The sequence below is a fragment of the Anas platyrhynchos genome, chromosome 1, assembly GCF_047663525.1.
Source record: "Anas platyrhynchos isolate ZD024472 breed Pekin duck chromosome 1, IASCAAS_PekinDuck_T2T, whole genome shotgun sequence".
Taxonomy (NCBI): Eukaryota; Metazoa; Chordata; class Aves; order Anseriformes; family Anatidae; genus Anas; species Anas platyrhynchos.
The window spans coordinates 38259048-38266890 of NC_092587.1; the positions used below are offsets into that span (position 1 = coordinate 38259048).

The 7843-nt window shown below is 42.8% G+C and overlaps 1 long non-coding RNA gene across 2 annotated transcripts; it reads right to left on the reverse strand.

The window, feature by feature from the left end:
- Positions 1–205: 205 nt before the first annotated feature.
- On the reverse strand, positions 206–5575 carry LOC106018575 (uncharacterized). 2 transcript variants are annotated; one of them, XR_002404240.4, is made up of 5 exons: positions 5233–5575; positions 4744–5135; positions 4183–4300; positions 2802–3004; positions 206–2013 (listed from the first exon to the last, which is right to left on the reverse strand). It is a non-coding gene; the product is annotated as an uncharacterized lncRNA (long non-coding RNA). The 2 variants fall into 2 exon arrangements; XR_002404239.4 differs by having other exon boundaries at positions 2802–3008; positions 5233–5571.
- Between the last annotated feature and the right edge of the window lie 2268 nt (positions 5576–7843).

A 7843-nucleotide genomic window follows, 5' to 3' on the forward strand; every position in this document is an offset into this window, starting at 1 on the left:
TCACCCTCATGGGCCATGCCTTTAATGAAGCATTGGTGCTAGCAGAGGCCTCTTTCCTCACGCACACCCACGTGAAGCAGGCCGTAAAAGCAAAGGAAAGCCAGAAGTGCTCAGTCCATTGCAACCATGGGAGGGAGTGCAGAAGGGTTATCTCACCTACCAGCCCATACCTACCTCAGCTGGAACCTCTTTGTCGGCTGGGATCATGCTTTACAAGGGATTATGTGCAGCTAGCACAGGGTGAAGGCTAGTAGGCAATTTTCAGACAAAATGGATTTTGTTTGGAAAATGCTGGCTCACTGAAAATAAAGCTTTTCATAGCGTGTGCCAGCTTCAGTGAAACACTGATTGGGCAAGAGTTCTCTGCTGGAGAATGGAATTTCTGCTCAAAACTGCAGACAGTGGACCACCACCAAATATCCAAAAACATAGGCCCTCAAATGGCACCCAAAACAAGGGAGGTCTGGGGCTCAAATCCTTACCCCAGCACAGATTCCGCTCTCCAAGCACAGAAACTCACAAGACCACTAGCTGGAAAATGATGAAATGGAAGCCAAACCTTTCATTTTTGATAGGTTGTCATCATAGGCAACTACACAAGTTTGCACTCAATAGGGCCCAATAATTACTCTCACTTTATAACATATGTGGAATGCAGTTTTTTAGTACTACACTTGCTAGTGCTGCATTAGTAGTTTATATATTAACATTATATATGCATGCCACAGCGCTAGAACAGGCTTCTCTGCCTGGCTCTGGAATTTGTTGTTAAAGACAAGAATGTTTCTAAATAATTGATATAAAACCAACTACATTAGGCTACTCTAACACCATTCAGTTAGTTTACTGTAGAGTCTTTATTGAGATACAAAAAACATTTTGATAGAAACTAAAATCTGAAACCTCTCTCCCCCTCCATTATAATTCAGTAATCTCCCTGACATGCCAAACGTAGCAATCTCTGCTAAATGATTTATCCATGGCTCCTGTGCTCTCCCAGACAGTTCATCGAATAGTCTCTACCAGACATTTGCGTATGATTTTGGCACAGCACAACAGGCTCTGGGAAGGCAAAACTCTCCTGGTGAGCCATCCCAGCTGTAGCCCTGTACTCTTGTGGCAGGAATTATACCTCAATGGGATCAGAAGGAAGAAGCTGAGAAATTCTTCACCTAAGCCTCAAAGGGTATCCTGCAAAGGTGTTATACTGCAAGCATGATTTCTACTGTGTCTGTTGTTACATCCACTGAATTTATAATATTGAGTTGTGAATCAATTTTCTTATGTGGCTAACAACCTCGTGCTCTAGAGAGAGATACAGCATCATTTCTGTAAACTGGTGCTTGCCAGTAGGCCTTACCCAACACAATATAAGTTTGACCAACTCTCTTAGTTCAGCAGAACATGTGGCAGAATCCAAACCTTTGTCCAGAGGAGGGCTGTCTAAAGGGCCAAGCCTTGTGTAGATATTTATCTTAGTCTCGGTGGTTTTCATTTATGCAGGACTACAAAAAAGGTAAAATCTATTGCAACCATAGTGTTAATGGAGCTTAGACATGTAATCCTGGTTGTACAGCACTGGTGATCTTCTGTTTATACAGTGCCTTTTGTGCAGATGGATTCCAAAGGAGTACACAAAACCGTGGTTGTGTATACAAGACTTCACCCAGTGCAAGCCTGCAGGTCCCTCAGGAGCGGAGATCTGCAGCTGTCCAAACAGCACAAAGCGGTACCCAGCAGTTCACAGGAGAAGACATTTTGAGGCTGAGGTTGGAGCAGCAGCTCAAACCCAAGCTGCATTAACCCTTGTGAGTGTTTAGCTAGACACATAGCCAAGTGCCAGCTTCACAAAGGATCTTACCTGCTGGCACATTTATCATCTCACTTGACCTGTGTCCTAGCTCTGAAACACAGTCAGGTAGCAACCTCCTTACAGATGACTAAGGAGAGAGATGTAGGCTCCTCGGAGCAGATTTCACATGGTAAAATGGCTTTCTACTTCAAACGTTTAACCTAGGAAATAAACAGAGAGATGTCTTCAGTCCTGCTAATCTGTGTTATCAAAAACAGATGTTCAGCGCACTGGAAGTTAGAGGGCATGCGTGCTGTGCTGAGGGCAATGCCTACCTTCATTCAGTATCAGTGGCCTTAACCCATCTCCTGTAATTCTGGATTAGGCTAGTCAAGCCCATCTGCATTTCTCTTTGAGTTCTTGGGTGAGTTAGGGATCTAACTCTAGAAGGCATTTTACAGTGAACTAAGCCAGTTCAACTTTCCATTTTGCATAAGAAAACCCCATACACTTAAAAAAGTACTTCCAGAAGGAGCTATAAGCCTGAGCCAGGAACAGTCCAGTAAAACCTGCTCTTCTCCTAACCCAAACTCATCTGGCACCCTCAGCCTCAGCAGGACCTTTCCCAGGGAGCTGTCACTGCTGTTTCTCCTTCCAGAGCAGAAATGGTGCCTGATGGTTTGTGTCTCCTAGCAGCCATCCTTTAAAAACACTGGCAATAAATAGGTACTTCCAGGATTTGATTCTCTTGATCAGCTCAGACACTTGAGTTTTGAGAAAAACATACTGGAAAAGGGCACCTAAGAGAGAGCAATATGTCCAAGCTCTCAGAACAGTTATGGAGATCTGTTCAACTCAGTCACTGGACACCAGAGAACGATTCAGTTCACTTTACAAGGCACAACTACCCTTCACAGCAAAGACTATGTCCACTGACACACTAGACACTTAATGAACAGGCTTAAATCCTGGATTCAGCCTCCAGTCTAGACCCAAATCCTACCCTTACCTTAAGGCCGAGATGAATCATGTGCTGTTTCTCACCACTTGTTACGAAGGGAGCATCAACAGCTGAGGAGTGGACACGTTCATGCTTTCTTCACCTGAGTTGTGCTCTCAAAGTAGGATCTAGAGCTCAAAGTAGTGTCTTTTCTAAGCTGCAAATCAGACTGAGCAGGTCTCATGCCACGTCTAGGTGCTCTGTTCCTCCTCCTGTCTGCAACAGAGGAAAAGAAAGCATTGGGCATCAGGAACAAGGTCCTCGCTCCAGTAGAGGATAATTAGATGGCTGCAATGCATCTCCTGCACTGACAGCTCTCCTTCCCAAAGCTGGTCTAAGGGAGGTGTCCAAGCTGCAGCAGGAGCAGCAGCAGAGCTGTTGGCTCCAGCAGAGCTGCTCTGAGGATCAAGGCAGGGACCCATACAAGCAGCCTCACAAGTTTGTCAGTCACCCACGTACACATAAGCTCTTATTTTCAAGGTACAGGGTCTGCCTGCCTTTGCTCTCAAACACCTAGCTGCAAACAGCCAGGTTTGTGTGCAGACAAGATGGAACACGTACAAGGGTTAAGGGGATTTCTAACTAAGCAACCCTGCTCTCGTGCTGTAAGGTCAATCTTTTAACCATACAGTCAGAGCTACTGAACTCACCAGAGCTACCAGAGGAAGGAAGGGAGGGAGATCAGCCCCTGAAGCTCATTCAAATTAAGGTCCCAGTCCTGCCTGCAGGTTCCCTAGTGTTACCAGGGTTTTTGCGTGGGTTCATGTTAGCAAACGGGGACATAGTTGCGCACTTCTGATTAAAACTGAACAGAATTTGACAGTGCAAACTTTTCCTTAAGTCAGAACTCTACAGCTGTGTGCCAAATATGCAAGATAAAAGAATATAACAGAACTGAAACAGTATAAAAATACGTTACAGTAAGCATACATTTTTATAGCTACATATTTTTTCCAGTTGATTCCACCCAGTCCATCTCTCTTCAAATAATTGTCATTAATCAAATACAAATATAGGCCCCTTGGGTCTAACTCAGACTTGAAGCTAAGCACATGTGTAAGTGTTTGTTGGTCTGGAGTCTTAGTTGTTGCAGTTTTATTGAGAAACATTCTACAATTTTTTTTTCCCCTCCATCTCCCCTCCTCCCACCCAACAAATCAAATTACAGAGGGATTGATCTAATCATTTTGAAAAATGTTTTCATATATCAAATATAGTCCTACCCCTACAAAAAATAGAAAGCCAGAACAAATCTGCTTTTTCCATTGTCAACAGCAGATAAAGTCAAGAGTCTCGCTTTAAATCTTACAGATGGACAGCAGCTTCAGATCCATGCAAGTGCAGCAACAGTTATGGAGAAAACAAGTAAGTTCATAAAGCATTGACTCACACAAGTCAGGAAAGGCAGGAGCAAAGGTTCAGGTAGGTGGCTGCTCCCTCAGGCAATTCCTCCAAAGACACAAGAGGAGCAGCAGCCTTCTGACAAACAACAAGTGCCTGGATTTGGGCTCAGAACAAAAAAAGCCAGCCTTTACTCTGAGCTGTCAAGATAGAGTCAAAACCCCACGCATCCTCTATTGCTGGAAGAAATCTTACTGATTTCAGTGGGATTCTTTATGGTTACAAAGATAAGCATATGGCTCTGCTTTAGCATAATTCAGTATATAAAGATTTATAGTCTTAAAGATGTTTTTGTGTGTATACACATACATATATTTATATCTATGCATATTTGTTGTATGTATACACACATACCATGCATTAGCACATATACATAGAGGAAAATTGTTTTCCAACCCACAGCTAAAAAGGAACAAAGAAAAAGCCCAAAGCTCAAAAAACAACCCTTGGCACCTCAATAAATTCAAAGAACCTGAGAAAGCAGACAGAAACAAGAAAGCAGAATGTGGCCTTCCCCGCCCATCACAAGGAGTCCAGACTATACGCTTACCATGGTCCCGGGCTGTAATAACATCCTCGGCCTTGTCTTTTTGAGGAAGCCTCCTTTCTGCAAGACGCTCCAGTATTTCACATTCCTACTCTCCACAAAAGAGACTTTGGATATACAAAGTCAACCAGCCCTTAATAATTTTTTTTCCATCACTAATATCCTGTGACACATACTTTTGTTTCCAGCTGTCCCATGATTTGTAAGAGGAAGATGTGCTATTTCCTCACATCCCTATGATAAACCTTTCACTGAACTCTACATTTGGAAATTATTTGTTCTGAAGAAGCATACAACATCTAGGAGAAAACAAGACATCTTTATGCTTCAATCTTGCTCTTGAAGAAAGTTTTGCACTGGAAACTTTTCAACATAGAGTAAAACTTCCACCTTTCCTGTAGGAACACAACATTAGATTGAAAGTGGGGAATACAGATTTCCAGAAAAATAGCAAGAGAATTTGAAGATTGACATGACATCTTTTCCACACACCTTGTGCAAACTTCATGCATTGCTGGAACAGAAGATGGATTGCTCAGGTTCTGTGAGATCAAGGTGCAAGACCTTCCATGAGGAAAAATTGTGTAGAGGCTAAGGGTTGAGGTATGCCTCAAACGTTCTCAGATATCTGTTTCACCATGAACCAAACACAAAGACAGAAAGGGACTTCTTAATTCCACTCTTCTTCTTCCCTCTTCTTGTAGTAGGGGGATTTGCTTAATTCTTTACAGCTGACCCAGGCCTTCTACCCTGACAATCTCTGTGCTAAGTTTACGGCATGCAGCTGTGGTCCTTCTGCTCAGGGCAAGAATGTTAACCCTTCCCCTGACAATCCTTGAACTGGTTATTATACACAGTCCATCACACGTATCTGATTTGAGACACCACCAGATGGTTGTTATTTAGGTGAAAGCAGACCCAAATAGAATAATAGTCCAAAACTCTACAAGGTCAGTTACTAAACTACTAATTTGCGATCAGAAGTTGGAAGAAAGAAATATGTTGGAATGGAGAAGGGGCATGGATGAGAACTGTTTGAGTACTTCAGTCCCTTTGCATTCCTCCTCTTGAAGAACTTTCAAGCTTAAGCAGACAGCTTTTTTCTTCCATCAACTATCTTGTTTGGGGGCTTGGGTCAAGTTTTTTCTTAATGTGCTGTTCTGAAACACAAACCTTCTTAAGGAAAGGTTGAACTTAATTCACAGCAGAGCCAGAAAAAGAGAGCCAACCTTCCGCTGGCACTTCTACATCTGAAAAGGGAAGAAAATTGACACCTGGAAATGCTGACATTTCGGAAAACAAATCTTAGCCATTTTGAGCACAAGTAGGATGCTGGCAAAAAACATGACATTGAAGCAGGAGGAATGTAGGAAAACTTACAAAACAAAACCTGAGAGGACTATTTAGGAACAAATAAATAATGAGTGTGCTTAGCAGTGCCATGGCTAATTAATTTGTATGACCACTTTTCAAGTCAGGGACAGAACCTGGTAGATACTACTCATCTTTCCCTTCATAACAGCTGCACAGATATTAACGCTAGTGTCTGGAGGAGTCAACTGAAACTGTTGGCTTTATACCAGCCTACCTCAAATCAACACGATGGTTTCCTTTAGGGCTTTGCAGATAGTCGATATTTCAGCTGGGAGGCCAAATTATACACCAGTTTGGTTCAGGCTAACTGAATTTAGATTTTCTTTGTACTTGCTTTTCTCACCGAAGTGAGAAACTGGAAAAGTTCTTTTTTACAGGCAAATAAAATGAACAACAAAAAAATGAACATGACTTTGCAGAAGGAACCTCCATCTTTCCACCCAGCACAGCACATGTTGGGACCCCCTGCGATACAGAGAAAAATTCGGCTTCTGTTCTATCCTCTGCCAGAGGCTCCTTTCCTACAGACACATGGTCAGGCAGTTAGACTACAGGATGTGACAGCACAGGGTGTTATCAGCTTCCACACCACCCTTGGGACCAACCCGTCCCTTAACACAGCCACCTGGCCAGCGTGCCCTGACTGAAGGCAGCCCTGGGCAGGCAGGTGGAGGACATCTCCATCCCATGGGACATACAATGCAGACTTGAGTCTCCTGCTTGACTTCTCCCCTCCTCATCCCATCTCTTCCCTATAAGCCCACATCTCACCAGCAAGGGGGAAAAGCCAGTTTTGTGTGATGGAGATATCTGCCTGCCTGGGAAGCACTGAGTGCACCAGCCTGAACTGCATGGATTAAACAACCAATACATTTTTCTAAACAACATTTGCTGCAAACTGGGGCAACTTTTCCAAGTTACTGTTCATGGGACAGTCTTCTCTTCCCTGGGTGCAGAGCATTCACCCCTTCTAGTATCAGGCACCAGGTCAGCCCTCCTGGTCCCCAAGTCCTGATCTCTCTTAGTGGAGGAGTCCCTGTAACACCGTGACATGCTCTCCCATGGTGTCCACACTGGGTTCTCCCTTACATCCTGTTGTTCAGATAGGTTCTTCGTTTGAGCTAGTTTACAAGTTGCTTAGCAAAGCAACTGATTTCTGAACAATCACATGCTCTACAGACCAGCAGTGCTCTATAATCATTCAAAGAACAGAAAGATGTATTATGACAACATTTGGAATGCAAATAAAATAAAGCCCAGACATTATAAGGTTTACATATATTTAGCCCAAGCATAAGACAATTGGAATTAATTTAGTTCTTATACTTTAATATACCATATATGTATACAAAAGGAATGCATGTAAATCAAAAACAATTTGCAAGCAAAAAAAAAAACCCAACAAACAAAACCAGGAACAAATCTGCAGCACTCAGAACACTCATATGGTGGATGTATTTTTGTCCCATAATGCTAGCCTTGCTGAGTTTTTCTTTTTCTTTTCTTTCTGCACTACTGTACCTAATTTGTTCTTTTTAATAGAAAACTTGAGCAAGTTTGGGCTGTAGGAGCTCTTCCTATACTGGCAAATAGCAGAACCAGCGTCACAATCATCTGGGGACCCTTCAACTTAAACAATACTCATGCAAGTTATTTTCAGAGACAATGTTTTTAGTAAGCAAACCCATATACCAAGGTTCTCAAAGGTGGATATTTTGTGGGTCATAGC